Genomic DNA, 26,178 nt, shown 5'->3' on the forward strand with positions numbered 1-26,178 from the left:
GGAAGGTCATTGCTTGGGCTATTCACTCTCACTCAAAGTAGACTAATGCAAACAGTTCTTGATTCCACAATAGGAATTGGTCCCTGAGCTTGACATATTCAGAATATTATTCAAATTATAGAATCAATAAGAATGAAGATCAAATCTCCTGAAATGTCTACCACAGCATGGCTTGACAAGCGGTGCATAGGTCCACACCCAGCATCCGAACCAGCAAATCCTGGGCCACTGAAGCGGAATGTGCGAACTTAACTGCTGGGCCACTGGGCCAACCCCAAGATTTTGTTTTTAATTAAAGGTTTATCTGATGATTAAATATTTTTGACTTTTGGGATTCTAAGAGTTTAAATATCTACATCTATCTATTTATCTATCAATTCTTTTTCTCCCTCTGTCTCTAAGTTTCTGTCTGTCTCTATGCATGTCTCATTTCTTTTGTATCTCGCTATGGGAGAAAGGGCTGTTTGTTAGGGACGTTCAGTATCAGACTCCAAAAACTCAGAAGGCCCAAGGTTAGGTCTAGAGAAAGGAAGCAGAAATTGGTTTTACTTCAATCTCAAAGGAAAGAAATTAAATAATAAAAAACATGTCCAAGATTTCCTAAAATATGCCATATTTGAAATGTTATGGTCCATTGTCTACAGAAGCATGACTACACCTGGTGGAACTTAGGGGACAATTTACAGTTCAGCACATAGTGTTTCTCTATGAAGAGAGAACCTTCATACTTCCTCCTCTGGCATCTATCCCAGATCACCAGATTCAGAAAAAAAGGGGGAGCAAAAATGTCTTCCATGTCCACAATGCACAGGCACTTTTACGTATATTCTAGAATTTAACCATTAAAATCATCTTATAGTTGACAAAACCCAAGCTGAGAGAAAATAAACAAATTTCTCAAGGTCACATATTAAATGGTAGAATCAGGATTCAAACCAAGACCTCTCTAGTTCTAAATCCCATGCTTTTGATCAACATTGCAGGAATTTAGAACAGAGACACTATCCAGGGATAAGGACTGTGCATCTGGAGTGAGCTCCTCTGGTGCTTTACATTTCAGAAAAGGAATATGGTCTTCAGCATAAGGGGGTAAGAACCCTAACACAAGTTCACATGAAAGCTAGTAGGAACCGAAACAGAGTTGTAATTTCTTCAGGCTAGCTGGTTAAACCTGAGGTGATGTGAAGAGAGGTGGGAGAGAAGGGATAGGTGATGTCCTAATCATCTATTCATTACAGCTTCCTTATCCTACAATACTCTAAGTTTTTTGGGTCCCTTTGTAGCTTCCCTATGCTGGCTGAGGGGTGGGCAAAGTGGATAGATATCCATCTTCCTCCCTTTATTGCAATATGTCATCAACCAATGAATGAGCTTGCTGAGGCAATCAGGCCCCATACATGTACTAGAATAAGCCTTATGAAAATGATGCTATTGGACATCAAAATGGTTGAAAACTGGCCATTTTGTGTGTCCCAATCTAATACTGTAATCACAATCATCCACAGATCTGTTCCTAATCATGCCAGAGCACAGAGTCCTCGGTCAAATGTGGCTGCTGCCTGGATAACCACAGCAAATTCCTATTCAGGAAGAAGAGCCGTCTCAGTGGTTCTGGAAAGCCAGCCAGTAAAGAGGAGAGTCCTGAGAGTCCTTTATTGTCCCTCACTCCATAAGTGGGTTCTGAATGAGAGATAAGGATGAGAGCAAGAGCTGAACATATAAGGACCATGACCCGCCTCATCACACTTCTCAAATGTTTGGAGGACGTGGGGTGAAGGAAGCTGTGTGTGCACAGGGGAAGAGTGTACAATTGGTGGCCATGATTCCAAGGCTCAAATCTCCACCCTATCTGCAACAAAAAGAATAAAATACCTAGGAATAAATTTAACCAAGGATGGAAAAGACCTGTACTCTGAAAACTATAAGAAATTGATGAAAGAAATTGAAGATGACACAAATAAATGGAAAGATATACCATGTTCATGGATTGGAAGAATTAATATTGTTAAAATGTCAATATTATCCAAAGTAATCTACCCTTTGGTGCAATCCCCATCAAAACATCAAAGTGTTTTTCAAAGAACTAGAACAAAGAATCCTAAAATTCATATGGAACCACAAAAGACTCCAAACAGCCAAAGCAACCTTGAGAAAGAAGAGCAAAGCTGGAAGTATCACATGCCCTCATTTCAAACTGAACTACAAAGCTAAAGTAACCAAAAGAATGTGGTACTGGCACAAAAACAAACACATAGATCTATGGAACCTAGTACAGGGTACAGAAAGAAACCCTCACTTATATGGTCAATTAGTCTATGACAAAGGGGAAAAGATAGTCACTTCGATACACATTGATGGGAAAACTGGACAGCTACATGCAAAAGAATGAAACTGGACCACTATCTTACACCATATACATAAATAAATTCAAAATGGATTGAAGACTTAAAGGTAAGACCTGGAACCATAAACTCCGAGAAGAAAACATAGGCAGTCAGGCTTTGACATCAGTCTTTGCAATATATTTTTGGCCCAGTATCCTCAGGCAAAGGCAACAACAGCAAAAATAAACAAATGGGACTCCATAAAACCAGAAGCTTTGTACAGCAGAGGAAACCATCAACAAAATGAAAAGGCAACCTACTGAATGGGAGAAGATATTTGCCAATCATACATTCAATAAGAGGTTAATATCAAAAATATATAGAGAACTTACACAATGCAATATCAAAAAAAACAAACAACACAATTAAAAAATGGCCAGAGAACTTGAATAGACATTTTTCCAATGAAGACACATAGATGGCCAGCAGGCACATGAAAAGATGCTCAACATCAGTAATCATCAGGGAAATGCAAATCAAAACCATAATGAGATACCACCTCACACCTGCCAGAATGGTTATTATTGAAAAGATGGCAAATAACAAGTGTTGACAAGGATGTGGAGAAAAGGAAACCCTCATACACCATTGGTAGGAATGTAATTGGTGCAGCCACTATGCAAAACAGTATGGAGTTTCCTCAAAAAATTAAAAATGGCATGTGATCCAGCAATTCCACTTCTGTGTATCTATCCAAAGAAAACAAAACATTGACTTGAAGAGATATATGCACCCCTATGTTCATTGCAGCATTATTAACAATAGCCAAGATATGGAAGCAACCTAAGTGTCCATCAACAGATGAATAAAGAAGATGTGATACATATATGCAACAATTCCACTATTACTCAACCATAAAAAATAAGGAAATCTTGCCATTTTTGACAACATAGATGGATCTAGAGGATATTACGCTAATTGAAGTAAGTCACACAGAGAAAGACAAATAACATATGATTTCACTTATACATGGAATCTAAAAAACAAAACAGAAACAAATTCATAGATACAAAGAATAAACCAGTGGTTGCCAGAGGGGAGAGGGATAGGGGAATGGGTGAAGTCAGTGAAGGGGCTAAGCGATGCAAACTTCCAGTTATAAAATAAATAAGTCGCAGGGATGTGATGAACAGCATGAGGAAGATAGTCAATAATGTGGTAATAACTTTGCACGGTGACAGATGGTTATTAGACTGATTGTGGTGATGATTTCATAATGTATATAAATATTGAACCACTATGTTGTACACCTGAAACTAATAGGATATTGCATGCCAATTAGATAGTGTGAACTGAACTCCTGTCCTCTTTAGCCTTTTCATCTGTAAAAGCATGATAAATGTAGCAGCCATTTAATAGGAACATTGTAAAAATCAACAGAAATTACACATACATAGCAATTAGGATGGTACCTAGTACCTAATAGGTGGTCAATAAATTTAAGCTATTGTTATTATTGGAGACTATCTTTCAGGTTGTAAAGCTGTGCAGTCTACATAAAACTTGGTGCAGGCTTGTTGCAGCTGTCAATATTCAGAACAGTCACTCCATCTCTCTTCTACCTATAAATTAAAGAGGGCAGGAAAGGTCCAGTGGGAGAGAACTGTGGTTCCCACAGGTTCTAGCTTGGAATGAACATCGTGACAGAAAACCAAAGATACACTCTTCTTCTTCTTCTTATTTTTTTTTTTGGTGAGGAAGATTGGCCCTGAGCTAACATCTGTTGCCAATCTTCCTCTTTTTTTTCTTTTGAGGAAAATTGTCCCTGAGGTAACATCTGTGCCAATCTTCCTCCATTTTGTATGTGGGACACCACCACAGCATGGCTTGATGAGCAGTGTGTAGCTCCATGCCAGGGATCTGAACCTGTAAACCCTGGGCCGCCACAGCAGAGCGCATGAACTTAACCACTATGCCACTGGGGAGGCCCCCAAAGGTGTCTTCTTTTTAAAGGAGAATGGAGCCTAGTTTGGGGGCAAAAGTTTTTAAAAGGGGTTTAGGATCCATGTGCACATCAAGCATTGTCAACAGATGGAATGGATCCTTCTCAACATCCACGCTCGTGTTGTTCCTAAATAAATATGGACACTGCTGTATTTAATTTCACGCACATTGTTTAGAAGGGCTACGGAATTTATGGCAATTTTTATTGTGTTTTTTCTCAATCTTTGGATACTAAAAACAAAATTACTTCACGTGGACAACCAAGACGTTTTTCAAGCCCTTTTTAAAAATTCTGAGGACCACCAGATAGTGGAAGAAATGTGAAACCAGGAGACAAAAGGCCTGACTTCTGGTGTACATGCTGATCTTTTAACTGACCACAGTACCTGGAGTCACTTCATTTCTCTATGCCTCAGTTTCCCCTGAGTAAAATAAGAGAATCGGTGATAATAGGATTTCTAGTGATCTGGTCTAAAGGAAACAATTGTAAAACTGGGATAGGCTATACTCATGGAGATGTTCACTGAAACATTATTTATAACAGCCAAAAGTTAGAACAACATAAATGTCCAAACATAGGGTAATGGTATTATACACCTGCTTGATGTAATGCAATAAAACCAATTAAAATTATGCTCAATAACACTATGTGACAACATGGAAAATTGCTTCTGATCTAGTCTTAAAAGAAAAAATGAGATATAAATGATATGATTATAACTATATAATAAAAACCACGGCAGAGAATAAGGAAAAAACTTGGAAGGAAATACATTAAATGTAATTGTGCATGGGTGACTTTAAATCTTTTTAAAGCAACTTTTGTATGGTTTCCAAATTATATTTAATAAGGATACATTACTTAAACTAAACAAAATACATCCATAATAATCAGCTGGAAGAGTTGGGTTAAATGTTTTCTAAGGCCCCTTCAGTTCGAAAATTCAACTACAGTCAGGAAGATTTAAAGATATAATAGATTAGTGAAAGTCCTTTCAAATGTGTACAGCATTGCATGATTTTAAGGTCTTATTATTATTAACTTGTACCAAGCAAGAACTAACATAGATCCATTAATAAAGCAAAGTAGTGAAATGAGAAAAAGGCAGATGACACAATACTCCACTTGCTGTTAGAGCTTTTTTTTTGGCCAGAATATTCTTGAGGCAACCTTTGGAAGAATGAATTTTACACAGCTTTGTGCTATGCAGCCCTCTCTGCCCTTTGTGCTGACATAATTGTCAAGTGGGTTTTATTGCATTCTTGAGTGATGGGCAGAACAGATGGCCAAAGCCTAGCTTGGGGACTGGTGTCTGCTTAGAGTGTCAGTGATGCTTCGCAGGAAGGAGAAGGAGGTATGACTGTCCCTGTAAGAATGGGGGCTGGGACCACACAGGTAGGAAGACTAAAAACGAACGGGGTGGCTGGTGGATCTCCCCGTAGAAAATCCCATGGAAGCTCATTTATACATCGTGGTGCCAACGCGAACGCAAGCACAGTGAGGAATCAACCCAGGAAAGTAGGTTTTTAGCCCAAATCATAGGTCACTAGTTACAATTCATGCCAGAACAGGAGCAGCTGATACAGTATGTCTTTATTTTATCCAAAGTGTATTACCTCATCCTCATCTAAAGACAACGGAAGCGTGAGCAAAACAAGATGAAACTATATGAAACAGAAGTCTGGACTTCAATTTAGGGGACCTAGGTTGACCGGTGCCCCCGCAATGTGCAAGCTACACAAACCTCAGACCAGGAACACTACCTCTTCATGCCTCAGTTTAATCATGTATAAAACGAGGTTAGCCTACTTTAGAGAAGTATTAAGAAGGAGTAAATGATGTAATATAGGAGATGTCTGCTTCCTGGTAGGCCCTGAGCAGTTATCTCAACTTAATGTGTGGATGTGAGGCAACTTTGAAAATAAGTTCAAATCCACGGCTCTGAATGCCTTGCACAAAGAGGGGTAGTATCGAGAGGTCAGACAGTGGGTTGGAAAAGAACTAAATCTTATTTTTTATTTTCCCCATCTATTTGTGTCTGCTTTTGTTAGAGTTCTAAAGCCTTGGGCACGTTGCTTGACGAGACAAGGAGAATCTAAGAGCTCAGATGGTCAAAGGGACAGGTTTTCCCAATTAGGCCTGCGTCACTGCCACGGCCCTTTGGGCAGACTCATGTATGAGGCAAGCCATAAAATCACAGGACTTACTAGATCAAGGGGGCTTAGAAATATAAAGCCCAAAAGTAAGGGAAACGAGGCTGAGAGAGCTGAAGAAAGCTGTTCAGAGTTGCACAGTTAGTACGTAAGAGAGTTGATATTCAAATTCAGATTCCCTCATTGCCATTTCAATGTTTTTTTCTACTATACTTTTCCGGCTTGAGGAATATGATATAAATACAACCGAGATGGAGGTTTGAGGGCATACACACTCACGGGCCCGAACGACAACAGAGCACTGCTTTAGCAGGAGGTCGAGATATGTACGTGAAGCGGCAGAGAAAGGTAAGAAATGAGACTTATATGGACACCTTGCATCGATACATTAATTTTAAAAGTTTGGTATAATTTCAACTCCACCTAGTCTTTAGAGATTTAACCATATTAGTTAGGCAGGACAGATATGGGCCCCATTTTGTAGGTGAGAAGGCAGGTGAAATGTTTTACCCAAAGTCTCATAGCCCATTAGTGGCAAAAATGGGGGAAGTGGTGAGCTCTCTTGACAAGAAGGAGAATTCTTTAGATGACCTCATTCAGCCGGCTCATTTGGAGCATATTCTTGAGTGTTGGAAAAATCACATGGGCAGTTCTCAGCTCGACTTACCCCTGGAGCCCTTTATGCTCCATCCATCACCTAAAGGAGCTAGAAAACCACATCACGACACTGAGTCAGTAACTCCTCACAGATTGTCACCTGGGCCCTGAGAGTCCAAAGATATCAGAGTGGGTTTATTGGCCCGGAACTTTAAGTCACTAGGCATTTTTTAAAAGAGAAATATAGGCAACCAAAGAACAAACTAGGTTGGCATCTGGTAGTGGGGCCGGGGTGGAGGACAAAAGAGCAGATGAAATCAACCGGCTTTATCAGCTCCACCAGGCTTTCCCCTGGCAGGCCGCACAGAGGGACCAGCCACTTGCCTCTTTACAGTTTTAACTAAAAGGAGCATTACAGAGGTGAATTAACATTTAAAAAGAATGTAAAAACTCAGAGCTGTTCTAATGATGATTAATGGAGAGCTATAAGGGGGCCATGACCTGCTAGTGTCATTAAATGGATTGGCAGGTTTCTGAGCATTAATTATAAATAGCCACAGGAGTTCTCCTGCTTCACAGAATGATGATAAATCCAAGTCTGAGAGAGAAGAAGAAAGGAAAGCAAAGAGGAGAAAAAAGTTTGCCTCTAAGTACGTGCCCCCGTGTTGTGGGGAAGAGAGAGTGAGAGAGCAGAGGGAATGAGATAAATGATAAATTAGACCCTGCCAGTCAATCACATTTTCTAAATGTTTTATGTCCCAAAAGCTATAAAAGCAATATTCCTTTCTGCCCTTATTGGAACCATTTCTGTACAGCAATCACATCTGTTTCCTTGGGGATTTCAACCGAAATGTGCTTTGCCTTTTCTCCTTATATTTACTCTCCAGCCTGCGACCAAGGGAGGGGCAGAGTCAGCATACAAATGGCATGAAAGAGACCCAGCGACCGCAGTGGAGGGAGGGGGAGCGGGGAGGGAGAGGTGCTGGCAAGGGGCCGGCTGCCGCCCCCAGCGAAATCCACAAAAGCAGAGGCGCTTCCGCTTGTCCTGGGATGGTCTCAGCCAGCGAAAAGGCTAAGGACTGATAGAATATATAGTGAGGGCTCCGCAAAAACTATGCTCACCTGATAGACTGCAAGCGTCATGAGGGCAAGGACGAATTTTTTTGTCTGCTTTATTCACCACTGCGCGGCCAGAACCTGGAGCGGCATCTAGAGCATCTCAGCATCCTGTCAGTATCTGATGAATGAGGGAGTGAGCGAAGGAGTGAACAGATGAATTTACCCACGACTAAGAGCGCTTGCCAGGCGTCCGGTGAGAAGTCGCAGTCCATGGGGAGACACCCGGGTCCCGCGGAGCCTGTCGGCCGGCGGCCTTCAGGCAACCAGCACACCCCTGAGCGCAGGCGTCCATCTTTGGCCCCGGAATGCTGCGGGGCCGCCTTTCCTCCCAGCCTGCCCTGTGATAACTCAGATTCACTGCATTTGGGAACTGGAAGGGAAGCCAGGGAGGTGAAGGGACGGCCCAGAGTCACTCATCTGACTGGCTTAAGATCCAGCACTGGGTTCCTTCCAGTGATCTCTCCACCCCGCACCCTGCCTCTCTCCTTCTCCCTCCTGACTTGCAAATAGGGAGACACACAGCCGCAGCCTGCGAGCTGGCCTCCTGTTGGCGAAGGCTGAGCCGGCCTCCCTGACAGCTCTTGCGCTCATCGACAAGTGACAGGACTCCTCTGGGTTTGGGTTATTCCCTGTGGTAGAGAGGAGTTGAAGAGGGAAGGTGGGGGCAAGGAGGGAGAAGAATGAAAGAAAGATCTCCCAAACTAAGATTGGGAATAATGGATACTCCTGGATGATGTTATATTTTTTTAATGTGTCGTTACTTTTCAAGGCTTTCCTCTGCAAGTCATTATTTCAGCTGATTGGAAAATGGTGTTGAAAGACCTGCTTCTCCAGTACAATTTTCTTCATATCCTATTAGTTGCAATACAATTACAGAGAATACATCAATTCCCGGCCTGTCCACCGCTGCTGCCGGAGCTGCCTATTAAAAAGCGGCCTTATTAATGGAATTGTACATCTAGGATTAATCGGCTTGCGTTGGCCATTTACATTTCTCATTCCACAAGCACTTTTGTTTGCTTAATAGGCTGAAGGAGGTAGGAAATGACACAACAAAAGCCTCTCCCAATTGCCACGCGTATCACTGGTGGATTTAATATCCCCTCCTTCTTTCATCCTGAAGTGCTGCATTGGGATAAGATCTGGCACATGCCACGGGGGAAAAGCAAGGCGGCTGCAAAATAGCGACTGGTGGGGAGAGAGGGAAGGAAGGAGGGGCTGGGGAGAGGCCTGGGCCCCAGGAAGGTCTCTGCACTTTGGGGAAGGAGCACAGGCTGCCATTCTCTGTCCACTGGAAGACATAGGCATGCATGCAAGGGCGTAGCACAGAGGGACAAAGGCCAAGGAAAGCAGGGTCCCAGGGAAGGGCAGGGCAAAGGCGAGGAGTTGCCCTGCATTCGTGGGTGCGATGGAGGTACCGTTTTTTTGCTATGAGTGGCTTCCAAAAGTTGTCCTTTATCCGGGCTGAGTTGTCAGTCTGAGTCTGGCTCCCTGCCAATCTATCCATTCCTCCATCGTTTCCCTTTTAAGGCTTAGGGTTAGTCAATTCCAAGTCACTCTACTACTAGGTCAAGCAACCACAATTTGACAGGAAGGGGAGTTGGGGGTGGGTGATGGAAATCACACAGCTCCATTTAGCTTTCTTCTTTTCTGTTGGTTAACTTAGAACTGATGGCTTGGAATTCTCTTCAAAACTTAGGGAAGGAAAATTAAGGGCATCATGGCAGAGTTCTTGAGTTCACTGGACTCCAAGAGATGCACTAACAGGCAGCTGCTCTGCAGCAGCAGGAGAGAGCCTCTCTGAGAGACACCAGCGCACCTGCATGAGAATCCCTGACTGCAGGGGTGTGCCAGTGAAGGCAGGGTGGAAGGGAGGTGAGCGTGCTCCAGACCCTTCCTTATCCACTTGGGCTCTCTGGAGAGTGTCTGTATTATACACTTAACTGTGTAAGGGAGTCATTTACCCCTCCACCACATATTGGCCTGCAGGGAGCACCCTGGGATATCAGAGAGAGGTTTAGACATCCCAGGAAAAAGTCACTCAAAAATAGTAGGTCTCAGACCTTTTAACCAAACTCCATCTCCAGAGAATTCAGCCTTCCCAGTGCAGGATGGGCACTGGGAGAAGATGGAAATGTGGGCTCTGCCACTCGGTGGGGCTCCAGCCTTAACCCCGGGGAGTCCAGTTTGGTGATGAACGGGGATGGATTTCCTGTCCTCAGGCAGGAGCCGCACTTCCCAGCCAGAGCCAGGCACCCACCCGACCATCCTCTCCCCCGTCCTCTCTTCAGCCTGCTCCAGGAGGTGAGGGTCCTTTCCAGGGCGATGCTTTCTTCAGTTTGCGTCTCCTTTTGTCTCTGACTGGCTGGCTTCCCCCATGTGGGGAAGTCTGTGCAGGTCAAACATGATGGACAGCTGAGGCTTATGACATGCAAAGCCCCTCCCCAGCCAGGGCTCTGTGGCTACACGGAGGGCGGCGGGCTCGGGGACGGCAGTACTGTGGCAGCAGAGGCCTGTATGTTGAAGTGCCGTAATATAGCATGACTTTTTGCTTTAATGGAATTTTTCTAGACCACTAGGAAAAAAAGACTCCATTAACCACACTACAAAGGCCTCTACTTATTAGTATTTTAGAACAGTGGCAAAACATTTCGTGAATCTAATTATTGCTGACAAATATGAAAATTGAAATCAAAGTTAAATTTTCAGCTACAGTGCCTCATATGCCAGCCTCCTCTGACTTCAGCTATTGCATCAACACATTTATTCTTCCAGTAGTTTCCGCAGAAGATTGGTTACTTTGCCTCTCCCCACCACTGCTCTCCTGCCTCCCCCAGCCCTCCACTCGCTCCCTGGCTTGGACCCTATATATTTTGACGCATTAACTCTGACATATTCATCTTGGTGGCTGGCATGAGCTAACTAACTCCACGTTTACCTGTCACAAATGCAGAAGTGGGCTGAGCAGGGTGCTGGGCAGGCTGCTTCTCTCTCCCCACCCTGACTCCTCCCACCCCCAATCCTAGCCTTCTTTTTTCCAGATAAAAGTCATTTGACTGATTTCAAATTCCTTGTGATATCAGGACAGAAAAAAAAGGACTTGTCAACACCTTTCTTTCTTTTCCCCTATTAAGCATACTGTAAAAATCAATCCCTTTTGTCACTTCACTCTGCTTGCGAGAATGTTTAATGGATGTCAAGGGAGCTAATGATCGCTGGTAGAAAATTCATTTTAGATTTGCTATTTATAAAGTACTCAGTACTCAGGTGGGAAATTAACATGAGGCAAGGAGTCGGGTGGGGTGGGGGAGGAATGGAAATGTAGAACTGGGGCCCTGCCAGGCTGGCAGTGCTTTGTGCAGGGGGCACCCAAGGCATTCTGGGGGCAGAGGACGCCTGTCAGAGATGCTGTGGGGGATAGGGGAAGGAGCATAGGCTCAGGAAACATTCAGACCTGGACCAGTTGACCTTTCTGAGCCAAAATTTTCTCAGCAATAAAATCCTACCTATAACACCTAGCTCACAAGGTTGTAGAAAGGATTAAATAAAATATCACACATAAAACATTTACCAGGGCCTGGCACCAAGTACTAGTACATGTTTAATAAATGTTAAATTTCTTTCCCAAAAACTCCATAGCCCTGTGAGGGGATCAGGACCGAGCGGCTCAGCACAGAATTGCTCCAGGATCTTGACTCGAGCTAGCCATGGCTGTGCTCACCCACAGGCCTGCAGAGGAACGTGGAGCATTGCTGGTACCCACAGTGTGCAGGTGCTCAGATTAGCCAGTGGTTCCCAAACTTCTGCGAGTGTCAGAATCACCTGGAGGGCTTCTTAATACACAGCATGCGGGGCCTCGCTTCAGTTTCTGAGACTATAGGGCTGGGATGGGGCCCAAGAATCTGCGTTTCAGACAAGATCTCAGGTGATGCTGATGCTGCTGGCCTGGGACCACACTGTGAGAACCACAGAGATAGACACACAAACTGAACCGTCTCCCCGAAACACTGCATAGTTCCACTGTCTAGCCAGCGCCTCTCAGATGGAGCAAGTCCTTCCCCACTCCTCACCCTACCCCTAGCCCTCAAACCAGTATAGGACTCAGACTTTTGCAGCAAATCACTGAATGCTAGGTAATTTGCTCCCCAATTTGACATCACTGGTCAAGTGGAAGAGGCAAGTGTTGAGGTTAATTTTCTGGTCTGCTTCAATGTGTAGCCAAGACTCAGTTTCCCCTCTAGGTAGTTGGTGCCATCAGTGCTCAGATGGATGAACTTTGTCCCCTGAAGTTCTCTCAGTTGCACATGGAACTCCAGGTCAGAAAGCTCTGGTCTCCCCACACCCTTCTTCTAGTTTCTCCTTTTCCTGGCCTTCTCTTGGATGCGTCTCTGTAATATTTGGATTAACTGCAAATCTCCTCTGATTACTCACTCTCTGTTGAAACAGACAACCTGTTGGCACGTGTTTGATTACCGCATCCCAGGGGAGTTCCCGGTTGTAACGCAGCCAGTTACAGCACACTCTGCATTGCACACAGTCATTGAGCTGCTAATTCATTGTCTAAGAAGTCGCTTTTCAGTTTCTGATTTTTCAATAATAGGCTTCTCAGGAAGCCCTTAAGCTTCGGAAATAAGCCGAAAACTGCTTTTCCAACCATTTACATAAACACAAGCGGATCAAGAGGGGGGAAAATGAAGGAATGGTTGTACGTGTGATTCCTGGGGCTCTGGAAGCCTCGGTGGCTCGCACATCAAGGCTGCAGGCCTGGAAAAGCGCCGTGGGAAGAATGCCGGCTCACCGGGAACCTGACGCCTGGGCAAATGGTAAGTCCTGAGTTTCTCCTGACGCCCGCTGCAGTTCTGCCGAGGCTGGGCGGAGACTCCGGGCACCAGCAAATTGTTCTGTCAGCAAGCTGCTCCCTCAGCTGCATCTTGTTAGGAAGCCTGTTATTCATTCCCCACTCACAGCGCCACATTCCACCCTCTGAAGTGGCATCCTGTCACCTGGGGCAGTAAGGAGTGGCTGTAGACAACCTGCCCAGGAGCTGGGGCCTCAGGGGAGGGAGCTCAACTCTGAAGCTCGCTCCGCGTTTCTGTTGCATAGGCCGTGGGGACAGGGCCTGGCCCATGGCGGTGCTCATTTATGTCAACTGAGGGAAGGAACTTTCTGGCATGCGGGCCACTTGCAACCAACATCTTGTTTCTTTCTCTCTATATGCTCGCTCTCTTCCTCTCTTTTTTTCCCCAAATGTAGATTTTACACATAATCCAATGAGTCAGGAAAAGCAGCCGTTATTTTTCTTCCCTTTCAAATCATATACCTCTCCATTAAAGAGTAAATAAACCGGTTACTAAAACTAACTCCTGCCTTTTAGACATCTGATTCTGATCAGGCTATTTCCCTCACATATTTAACACTTACGGACAAAGGTAGAGTGTCACATAAAACAGAACAAGAGCAAGACACCCAGTTAAATTTGCATTTCAGATAAGTAGGAAATAATATTTTAGTATAAGTATGTGCTTTGCATAATAAAATATTATTTGTTGTTTATCCAGAATTTAAATTTACTGAGCATCCTAGATTTTTATTTGCTAAATCTGGCACCCTAGCAAAAGGGAATATGCATTTCCTTACATAGTAATATGTATTTCGTTACATATGAAAATATGTAAATATTTTCATAGTTTACATACCACCAAGCTTGCTCTGTTCTGGTGCTATTTTTTCTGAAGTGGGCGTATTCAAGAGAAGCAGTCTCCCCTGGGGGCAGGGCCGGTGACTCCCTCCCCGTGACCGTCCTGACGCTGGGAGCAGCAGCCCTTGCCATCAGCTCCCTCCCTCTGTGCCTCATGACCCCCTTAATTCAGCGCTTCTCAAACTTACTGTGAATCGCCTGCGGGGCTTCTTAAAACGCAGATAGCTGCGCGTCAGAAAGCCCCAGACTTTGGGATTCAGGGACCACACTGGGACAGCTGTGGCTTTAATAACATTATGTGCCATGGACCCCTCCTTCTTTCCCTGGGGCAGACTAAAAACAAAGAAAGTGTTGGGAGGGATCTGCAAAAAGGCCAGATATAGAAATGGTGGGTTAGAGTAGGTCTCAAAACAGTTTTGTTCTCCTTTTTCAGCCTTTTAAATTCTTTTCCTGGCCTCATTTATTCCCTTATCCTCGACATTAAAACAAGTCTGTGCTGTGTTGCACTGTGCTAATCCTGCAGGAAGGACATTCCCAGCACAGGGCAGCGTGTGCAAAGGCACAGAGCTGTGGAAGGGCATCAGTGTCCGGGGTCAGTGCTCAGGGTCAGTGGGGCTAAAGAGTAGATGAGGAGGATGCTGCGAGACACAGCAAGAAAGAGGCTGGGGCAAGAGAGGGAAGGGACTCTGTGCCAAGTTGAGGACCTTGGGCCTTATCTTGAAAGCCAGGTGGGCTAGTGGAGACTTTAAGTAAAGTACTGAGGTGACAAAATGTATTTTTTAGCAAGATAAGCAATTACTGGCAAGATGGAGGGTGAGCTGAGCTGAGATGTGAACTGGTAGCAGGAGCCCTACTATGAGGCTGCGTTGGTCCAAGCGATGACGTAAGCCGCACCTGAGCCAGTGGCAGACAGGCAGGAGGCGGGCAGATACAGGAGTCATTCAGAGGCGGAACCGAGCTGAGTTGGTGATTACGGGAGGGGGGAGCTGAGAAGGACTGATGGGCAGGCACGGCCACTGACACCTGGGCTGTGAAAAAAACCTCGTAAAATCGTTGGCTTTCACTTTCCCACTATGTATTGAGTGACAGGTTTCATAAACATAATTCAATTAAACATGAAAACTACATTCCAAGGAACTTTAAATATCCCCTTTTACAGATGAGGAAAATAAAAGCTTAGGGAAAAAAATCAATTCCAAATAGAACTGGGATGAGAAATGAATATCCTGATTGATGTGGAGATCAACAAATATATTTGATGTGGATGTGCTCTGTAAACGGCAAATGTAAAACTCTATCTTTGTGGTCTGGTACCATCTCCTAAATGGTAGCACCAGAACTGGAAAAAAAAGATGGAAAAATAAGGTAGTGGTAGATCTCTTTATATCTTAAAAATCGGGAGAAAAGAGAATGCCCTGAGGAAAGGAGCACCGAACCCTGCGTGAGACCCTTCGGCCTCACCAGCCGGCTCTTTGACCCATTAAATAAGGAACCAGTTCAATTCTTTTCTGCTTTCTGGAAAAACGCATATGTGAAGCTGTTCACACATGTGTGTAAACACACATCCTCCCCGAATTATGCTCAGAAAAAATAAAAGCCATCAAATGCAAACTGCTTCACTTTCCTGCCACCGAGCTTAAACATTTACCTGCATCCACACTGTGCCAAGGACAGCTAATTACCTCTTTTTTTTCATTTTTCTTTATTGGAGTAACATACACGTAACATAAAATTTTAATCATTTTTAAGTGCACACTTCAGTGGCATTAAGTACATCCACAGTGTTGTGCAACCACCGTCAACATACATCTCCCGAACTTTTTCATCATCCCACAAACTCTGTACATTGAGCAACTCCCCATGCCCTCCCCCCGGCCCCAGGGAACTTCTCTTTTACTTTCTGTTTCTATGAATTGGCCTATTCTAGGTACCTCAGATGAGTGTAATCATACAATATTTGTCCTTTTGTGTCTGACTTATTTCACTTAACATAATGTTTTCAAAGTTCATCCATGCTGTAGCACGTATAAAATTTCATTCATTAATTTCGTTAAGGCTGAAAAATGTTTGATTGTATGTCTGTACCATATTTTGTTTACCCATTCATCCATTGATGGAGACTATGGTTGCTTCTACCCCTTGGCTACTGTGAATGATGCTGCTGGCAACATTGGCGTGCAATATCTGTTTGAGTCCCTGCTTTCAAGTTTTTGGGGTATATACCTATAAATGGAATTACTGGATCATATGGTAATTCCATTTTTGGCTTTTTGTAGAACTACCAAACTGTTTTCCTCAGTGATTGCCCCAATTTACATTCCCACCAGCAATGCGTAAGTGCTCTAATTCAATTTTTCCACGTCCTTGCCAATATCTGTTATATTCCTCTTTCTTAAGAAAATAATAACCATCCCAATGGGTGCAAAGTGCTATCTTATTGTGATTTTGATTTGCATTTCCCTTATGATTAGAGACGTTGCAAACCCATGGTTAGATGCCACAGAGGAGGTGGCAATGCCTTAACCATGCATGTCCAAGGGCCTCTTCCATTCTGGTCAAGGGGAGTTCTAACCTTCCTTTCGTACAACACACTGACTCTTTTTTTTTCCTAATAGGCAAAGAGCCTTTTATTTATTTATTTTTTTAGGAAGATTGGCCCTGCGCTAACATCTGTTGCCAATCTTCCTCTTTTTTTTTCTCCCCAAAACCCCCCAGCACATAGTGGTATATCCTAACTGTGGGTTCTTCTAGTTCCTCTACGTGGGACACCGCCTCAGCATGGCTTAAGGAGCAGTGCTAGGTCTGCGCTCAGGGAACCCCGGGCCGCCAAAGCAGAGCATGCAAACTAAACCACTTGGCCATGGGGCCAGCCCCTAATTGTCTCTTAATATTCATCCTCCCCTTCTTCCATGGTGATAGGCCCCTGAATTTGTCTAGGCAGTGGATAACGTATTTCCCACATTCTGTTGCCTCTAAATGTGGCAATGTGACCAAGTTCGGCCACGGGCCTGTGAGGAAGAGTGTCATGTAAGGGCTTCCAGGAAGGACCATCTTGGGAAGACAGTACACTTAGCCATTCCACCCTTTCTTTTTCATCTCCTCCTTCATCTCACTGCCTGGCACACAGAAGCTGCCATCGTAGCGTAGTGTCACAGCTATGTACAACAGATCCAAACCACAGAAAGGGCTTGGTCCCTGAGTTTAGGGAACACTGCACCAGCCATGAACAAAGGGGATGTTCTGTAAGCCAAGGGGTAAAATTCTATCTTATTTAAACCATTTTTATCATGTAGTTTTGTTATTTGCAGCCAAACACAAACATAATGGATATTCTTAAGTGTATTTCTCCTTCCTTACTTTAAATAGTGATGCAATTGGTCTTTCTCTTTCTCAGTACTCATTCTTCTACCTGTGCTCAAGATTCACCGCCCCGCCTACCCTCTCATACTCCCTAAGGGACCCCACTTGGTCAGTCATCTCCTGTGTCTTTCTTCCATGCTTCCCTTTACTAGTCTCTGCCCATCAGCTTTCAGAGGGCTCTTTCCCGTCTTACAAAAGTGACGACATCCTCTCCAAGTGCACTCTCCTTTTGTCTCACTGCTTTCTCCCTCTTTTTTCACCCGAAACCCACGAACTTTTGAAGTAATTGTGCACATTTTCTATATCCTCATCCCACTTTTATCCACCACACTATGGCTCCGCTCCACAAAACTGTTCTCCCAAGGTGATCGAAGATATTCTCTTTACTAAGTGTAATCTTACTTGATCCTTCAGCAGCATTTGACACTGCTAATGTTCCTGCCGTCCCCCAACACTCATCCTTTGACTTCGATGGCACCACGTTCTCCTGGTCTTTCTCGTATGTTTTTGACCACTTCTTCTCAATCTTCTTTCCAAGATCTCTTCCCAATCTTTAAATACTAGTTGTCTGCCCTCATTTCTCTTCGTGTACTCTCTACTCTCTTCGTGTACTCTCTACTCTCTTCCTGGGTAATTAATTGTCTCTGTGTTGAGCATCTTTGTCCAAGCTCAGGTGTCTCTCCAGAGTTCCAGATCTATCTAGCTAATTTCATATTGGAGAGCTCCTAATATATGTTCAGCACGCACCTTCAGACCCATCATGGCCCAAATCGAATTCATCACCACCTCCTGAAAACCTACCTATTCACCATTTATCCAGAAGCTAGAAGTCCTCTTCACTTCCCTTTGTCACTTACCATCCTCTGTCTTCTCCATCTCCAAGTCGGAACCTTTCTACCTCCATGACTCTTGAATATTGCCACCTCCCTCCATCTCTGCAACTCTCCCCCTGGTTAACTCATGTCTGATCGGCTGCAACAATCCCTAGGATGCTCCTTTGCCTCTAGTCTTGTCCCCTTTTAATTCATTTCCCACACTGTAACTAGAGTAACATTTTAACATTTTTTAGTAACCCAAATAATGTTATTTAATGATTAAAACTGCAAATCTGATCATGTTGCTATCTGGCACACAACCCTTCACCACACTTTTCTTCCCTCAGTATAAAACCTTTAATAAGAACCATAAGGCCACCTAAGGTCTGATGTCTGTCTCCATCTTTACCTACACCTCTTGTCTTTCTACCTACATCCTTCCTCCCCCTCCACTTTTGCCCCTCTAAACCACATAGACACACTCAATCTAGCCTGATTGGCTGTTGGATTCCTGAATTCTTAATCATGCTCTTCTGCCTCTAGGTTTTGGCATATACAGTTTCCTCTACCTGTGACACTCATCTCTCCTCTTAACTGGCTAAATCTAGTCACCTTTGTGTCTCAGCTTTACCATCTGTTCCTTCTAGAAGACTTCTCTGACTTGAAAAATCTCTTAGATGCTGCCATGACAAACATCCTAGCACTTACCGTACTATATTGAGTTGTCTCCTTATTGAGTGTAAGAAGTATGTCTTGTTTTTTATGGCTAGCACGCAGTAGGGTCTGAATTGATCATTCTGGAGTAGATGAAATATAAATGTAAGAAAGAACTTGGGGGCCGGCCGGTGGCGCAACGGTTAAATTCACACGTTCCGCTTCTCGGCAGCCCAGGGTCCGCCAGTTCGGATCCCAGGTGCAGACATGGCACCGCTTGGCAAAAGCCATGCTGTGGTAGGTGTCCCACGTATAAAGTAGAGGAAGATGGGCATGGATGTTAGCTCAGGGCCGGTCTTCCTCAGCAAAAAGAGGAGGATTGTCAGTATTTAGCTCAGGGCTAATCTTCCTCAAAAAAAAAAAAAAAAGAAAGAAAGAAAGAAAGAACTTGGCCATGGCCTTGGATCTATTATGTTACTTTTTTCTTTTTTATCATTCACCTTGCTGATGTTGAGAAGACATGTTTATATCATTTGGGGATGAAACAAAACTGATGGTGACAGTTCATCAGAGTCCCAGAATAATCTCAATGGATATAAATAATGACCCAAGTTGCAGTGAAGTTTCAAATACTTAAAAGAAACATTTAAACAAAATTAACTGTAATCAAGGATCGGAGAGGTCTTGTATAATAGCTTTTTTGTCAGAGGAATGAGTACAACATCAATATGAGTCAATAGTGTGGTATGTCTGGAAAAAAAAAAAAGAGAAACTAACAGAATAATAGAGTGGGCCTACATAACTATATCGTCCAAAATGTTGTAGGTAATAGTTCATGCTCCACTTTGCCAATCAGACTACATCTGGAAGGCTCTGTCTGGTGATGCCTTTAGTGGATTGTTATCAAACTGGAGCATGTTCAGAAGATAACGATGAGGATGATTAGTGGTCCAGAAGTTATGCCTGTGATAATCATGAGAAGGAACTAAGAATGTCAAGATAAGCAGGGTCCTGGAGGGTCATCTCTTAGAAAGAAAGTGGATCACACAAAATTATTTGTATTTTGAGTAGCTCTAATTGGCAGAAGTTAGGAAGAGGCAACTTTTTGCTCCACATAGATTTATTAGGATTGTCTTCAGCTACAAGTAATAGAAAACTAATTAACAGGGATTTTTTTTTCCATAAGTAATAATAAGTACGAGAATATGTATTCCAGAGCTGGTACAACTGTTATATCATCTTGAACCTGGGTCCTTCTATTAGGTTGAGCCATATGAAATTGTTTATACTCAACTATTTTTGATTTACCAAAACAGCAAGTCTATTTGGTTCAACCTAAAAGCTTCCTTCTTTTCCAGTCATGATGTGCATTGTCTTCCTGTTTGCAAATTGACTCCTGGACCTCCAGGTAGTATGCCAATCTCTCAGTCAAGGAGAATTAGGAATGGTAAGGTTTACAAAGCTCAGGCTTCCTGAGTATACCCAGTAAACTTGTGCTTACATCTTATTAGTCTGAATTGTGTTGCGTGACCATACTCAGCTATAAGGGAACCTCAGAGATGAGTATTTTGAATGGGCACATTGCTGCCCTGAACAAATTTAGAACACTGTTTGTAAAGAGAAAGGATAGAATTGATTTTTAAGGAGGCATCCAAAGTACCTGCCAGGATAGTGTTTTCTCACACAATTTATCAACTATGAAAAGAGCTGCTAATGCCAGTTACTCTCAGATATATCTACCTGATAGAGTGATCTGCAGTTACTGCAAAGTAGAGATGACCTTGCCCTATTCTGATAAATTCTATGAGAATTTTTGCATCAGACCTGGGCATCTGCTTAGAACGAGCTCCACAGTTGATTCTGGCAGCCAGCTAGACTGGGGACTGCAACTCAGGCAGTGAGTGTCTGCTCACTGGAAATCTCTGGAATTGTTGAACAGTAATTAGTGAACATCATTCAGGTGAGATTGGTGCCTTGGGTGGGAGAATGGGTAAATTCCAAGGCATCTCACAACTCTAGGAGTCTGTGAAAAAGCTTTGGATTTGATGATTAAATTATTTTGACCTCGGACAAGGCTTCAGTAGTGCAAAAAAGTAATGAAAAAAATAATGATAAGGCATTTAGATTCTTCTATTAAAAAGTTTAAATGGAAAAGGAAGAAATGTGGATCAATTAATTAATTCTTATTTGTTTTCAGAATTAACAAAACAGTTTATCCAACTGTGGATGTCTGTGCATCACCAATTGCATTGAGAAAAAAAGCTGTCAATTAATCTTCTCCATGGCTGGGCCCAGCGTCCTGACCATTAGGAGGACAATCAAATGCCCCGGTGGAAAGCTTTGGGAAAGAAGGAGAAAGAGTAGATTTGAAGAAGCAGATAAGAAGCACCTGACCACTGCATCGTCTTCAACTCAATCAGTGCATGTAGTCACCTTCTCCTCTTCTTAGAGTCAAACTTCCCTTGTCCCTGTTGCTCCCTCTGATGCCAACGCGGCTCCAGATACCCACGCCTTCCTCCACTTATCTGATCTCTTGACCACTAGAGTGACTATTTTCTGCTCTCAGCTAAGATTAGCCAGAAATATTGAGCTCATCTACCACTACCTAGGTATCTATAACTACGGTTTATGACTGATTACAGCCACAAGGGGTTTCTAATATATGGGATTACAGATTCAGAGTCCAAAAAAGATCTCTTGAACCTAATAAGATGACTTCAGAAAGGGTAAGTTCTGAGGTCAGGTTGTTGTGTACATAGTAAAACAACACAGGCACAGGATAAAGAAGGATTGAATTAACAGCAGCTCACAACAGCTTACCATAAGTCAACAGAGTTATACAGCTCCTGAAAAACCTAAGGGGATCCCAGGCCTTTATCCCTCCCCCAACCCCTCTTTCCTTTCTTCCTGTCCATAAACACTGGGTGTCACATTTGTGCCAGGTACTGTGCTGGCTGTGCTAGGAATGAAGAGAGAAATCAGGCAGTCAGTCCCTGACCTCCAGGCACTCATGGTCTGGTGAGAGTTTAGACAGACGTTTAAGTAGGTAACTACACAAACACCTGGGGGACATTCAGAATGGAGGTCAGCACGAGAGCAACGGAGGCAGAAAGGAAGAAACGAGAGGCTTCAGAGGGAGGCTGAGCGTGGGATTTTGTCTTGAATGTTAACAAGTGTTTTCATGGTAGACAAGGGCAGCACTCAGCAGAGGGGAGCAGCGTGCCCGGGAGCTGTGAGGAGGGAACAGCAGAAACACCCAAGGCGGCCATGGAACAGGGAGTACAAAGGATGAGGAGAAAGGCTGACAGACCCAGCCAGACCCGTAGGATTTCTCATGCCTTTCTGAAGACCTGAGACTTCACACTCTCTGGATTTGGACCCTTGATATTCTTGGCTACTCCCAGCACACTGGGAGAAGAGTACGGAACAACCAGACTAACTCTAGAAAAGGCAGTCAGCACCCTTTCTATGGGTGATTATATAGAAAATGGAAGAAAAGCTTGGACTATTTAACATAGTGCAAAGGAGACTTGAGGGAATCATGTTTTCAAATATTTGAAGAAAAGTCATCTTGAAGAAACAGTAGACTTGTGCTGCAGGTGGTGGTATTAGCAGCCACCATAATACTCTTAGGCAATATTTATTGAGAGCTTACTATGTGCCAGGCAGCCTTCCAAGCACTTTATCTGCAGAAGCTTATTTAATCCTCATAACAGACTTAAAGGTAAGTCCCATAATTATCTCCATTTTATAGAAGAGGGAACAGAGTCACACAGAGGTTGATTAAATTGCCACAGGTTTCAAAGTAGCAAGTTGCAGAGCCAGGGTTTGGGCCCAGGTGATCTAGCCACAATGTTACAATTTCTCTCCAGACCTAAGGCAAATGGCTGGAATCTATAAGAAGACAGATTCTCCTTCTTTGTCTTCCTCTTTCTGTTTTCCTGAATGGTCAGATACAACAGACAATCTGGAGATGCACTTCCCAATAAGGACTGGAGACAGAAGCTAGGGGACCACTGCAGCTGCATTTTGATGTGTTGGAGCTCAAAGAGAGGGACTGAAATAAATCACCTTGAGAGTTGCTCTGGGCTTGAGCTGGATGTGACTTTGGGGTTGGCTGACACAGCAGTGTGAACACATTGGGGAGCCAGCAGTGTGAACACTTGGTGAGTTACCCAGTGACTGCACTCAGCACAAATCTGCACAGTAGCCCTGTTCCCCATGTGCCTCCTAGACCTGCTGACTCTATTAAAACAGACAACTTTTCCCTCCTACATGCACTAGAGGGACTGGCCTGGCTTAGAGAGTGGAACCAGCATTGCTTCTGTCTGACACACTAGGTGCAAAATTGCCATTGAGGTTCTTGGCATTGAGCCTTGGTTGCCCATGAGAAGGAGAGCAATGGAAGCAAGATGCCTAGCTCACTGATCCTGGGGAGGGGGAGGTAGGCTAGGGAGAAGAGAAATATGCAGATCTGTGCACTTATGAATGGAGCTTATTCCAAGGCCCACTACCACTTCGCAGTCTCTAAGTCCAATGCTAACACATTCATTCTTGACCCACATTCAAACGGCTCCTGAATCTCTCTTATGGGATTGATCAGTTAGAGTCATTATCATTCCTTATTCCCCCTACCTGAAATGCTGTGACTAGCGAATCCTCCTCCTAAACTAAGGATGCCTTATAGATAAAGAAATACCTGTGTATGTGGGGATGTGGGACACAGTATATATGATACAATATGTAGTGTTTGCATGCAACACACACACACCCCACTGTGACTTTGGTCATCCATCTGTGACTGTGTTATACTCTCAGCTTACTGCAAGCAGAGACTGTTTCTAAATATTTTCTTCTAGGACCACTACCTTTCAAGTATTATACTCAAAAAGACTATCGGCAGAATTGCAAAATGTTGAACTTGAAACAAAACTTGAAAATCTCTTAGTCCAATTTCTTTATTTTGCAGATGTGGAATCGGAGGCGCATATGGGTTGTGTCTTACCCAAAGTCGTAGAACATTTTCAGATAACTTCAGAGGTACTTCAGAGTTTTTAAACTTGATCATGGATTAGAACTTCTTAGCTCTTAAAAATCTTGATAGGAGGCCCCATCACAAAGAGATTCTGATTTAATTGGTCTGGGATAGGGTCCAGTCATTGGTATTTTTATAAAGCTCCTCAGGCAATTCTATGGGACACCAAGTTTGCGAGCCACTGGCTTAGAGAATGAGAGTATTGCAAATAAACACACAGTGCACACACCCCTTGCCGCGAGGACCTTCCTGACTTCTGAGATAGGGTCAGGAGATGTAGATCGCTCTGGCTGCTTGACTTAGAAGGATCATGGATCCATGAGAAAGGTAGTTACCTGTTCTTGTACATGAGAAAAGCTGAGAATAATCACCAACACTATGGACATACAGATAGAAGCAGCCAGGGAGGCAATCATCCTCAAGCATTCGGGGGCATCTGTAGTATACGGTATGAGCATAACAGAAGCTATATTCCCTCTGGGTACAAATAGCTGAAAACACAAGTTGATGGATTGAGAGAAGATTTGTGTCCCCTCCTCAGCATAGTGCCAGAGGAGAATAAATAAATGATGTATCTTTATTATTCCACAAACCCTACAGTAGGGTGTGATGAGTGGGTAGCAAATAAAAAGGCTCTCAGTGGGAGATCATCTTAGATCTACCCTGAAACTGAATCCCTCACAGAAGTTCGTGAACAGCTGTTGCCTGAGACAAATCCCTGCCTGGTGCTATATGGGCATCCGCTCACCCCTTACCTTCTTTGGCCCTCCAGTTCTATGCAGAAGGCACGAAACAAAGGAGGTGGGTAGGCTGCTGGACAGCATGGCAGTGGTGACAAGAATCAACCAATAACTTGAATGACAAGAGACAATGGTCACAAAGCCAACTAACTTACACCAGCTTCACCATCCGCATGCTAACTGAGGGCACATCAAACGTCCATGAGTTCCTTCTTGGCAGGAGACAACACGGAGCAGCAAAGGCAACCCCTCTCACTTATTTTAACACAGTCAGGGTTGTGCATCCTCCTCCACAGCTCCTTATCCAAAAACAAGGATGGAAGACTTGTTAAATTCACTTTCTGGCCACCCACGATCATTTGCTTGAGAAACCAGAGGCTGTGTCATTGAGTCCTCCCTTTTGCTGCTGGCACTTCTGTTGGTGCTTCTGAATGCTGCTAAAAAGGATGGCAAAACAAGTCAAATCAGGGAGATTGTACTCTATTTCCGGCCTCATCCTTTAGTTGGTTTTGGTCACTGATACATTCCCAGCACTTAAAACAACACATGGAACCTAATAGATGCTCAATAAACACTTGCTGGTTCAAACACGTGATTGAACCAATGAACAAGTAAACAACTAGAGAGAGTCTGTGTGAGGTTAGAGCTTGGTGGCACCACCAAGACAAAGCAAAGGAAGCACCTCTAGAGAGTGGATGTGAATAAGCAATTCAAGCCAAAACCAGCCAGTCTTTTGAAAGCCTTTTATTACTATGAAGGGAAATACTCTTAGAGAAGCCAAGAAAAAAAAATCAAATTTAGTAACCTAAGATGCCCTTAGTAACAGAGCTGAAGAATGTATTTTCCAATATTTGATTTCTTAGCTTGACAGCCTTTCTTGAAATACTTCCTTCTCAGCAATGAAAATGTGAATCTTTGTTGGTCTGTTTGCAGTCTGCAAATGACTTACAGAGCTCTTCTGGCAAGGTTTGTATTTTTCTTCTTGCAAATAAACAAAAGACCATTTCTCTAATATAACTTAAATGGAAGAGATTCTGTGATCTGTCTTGGTTTGGGAAGGAGGAAAAAAGGAGAAGAGAAAAAGAGAAGCAAGCAGAAAGAGGAATGAGGAAAACTGGAACAAGTAGGGTATAGAAGCTGAGCAAAAAGCAGGAAGGAGGGAAAGATAAATTAGATATGAAAAATTAGAGTGTCAGGTAACTCAAATAGCTGGGGACTGTGTAATCAACAGGACCCAGACACCCTTACTAGGGATGGCTGAACTCGCCCGTCGGCTCCTTGGTTCTGCCGCCCTCTTACTGCATTGGGAGGACAGACTTCCCCTCCTTCTCCCAGGCAAGCCTGCATGAGGCAGAGCAACCCCTGCCAGCTTGACCTAGATCTGTCAACTGATCAATTATTTTTCCCATGGAGGAAAAGGAAAAAGGAAAGGAAGAAAGAAAGAGAAAAGAGAAAAGAGAGGGCAGAAAAGAGGGAGGAGAGGGCAAAAAGGGGGAGGGAGGAAAGGGGAGAGAAAAAGGGGGGGATTGGGAAAGAGAGAATGGGAGGGAAGGGGGATGAACACGTGTCTTTCAAGTTTAAGCTCTTTTAAGTTTAAGCAGTGATAGAAGAGCAGGCTTAATCCAGAAGGTTGCATAAGTAAATACAAAAATACATAAAATTTAAAGCTCTCAGAGGT

The 26,178-nt window shown here is 43.6% G+C and overlaps 1 protein-coding gene and 1 pseudogene across 4 annotated transcripts in view; both read right to left on the reverse strand.

The window, feature by feature from the left end:
• The window catches only part of NTM (neurotrimin), a 914,184-nt gene that overhangs the window by 882,628 nt on the left and 5,378 nt on the right, over positions 1-26,178 (reverse strand). The window lies entirely within an intron of this gene.
• Positions 16,375-16,486, reverse strand: LOC123279227 (U6atac minor spliceosomal RNA; annotated as a pseudogene).

The sequence above is a fragment of the Equus asinus genome, chromosome 20 (genome assembly GCF_041296235.1).
Source record: "Equus asinus isolate D_3611 breed Donkey chromosome 20, EquAss-T2T_v2, whole genome shotgun sequence".
Taxonomy (NCBI): domain Eukaryota; kingdom Metazoa; phylum Chordata; class Mammalia; order Perissodactyla; family Equidae; genus Equus; species Equus asinus.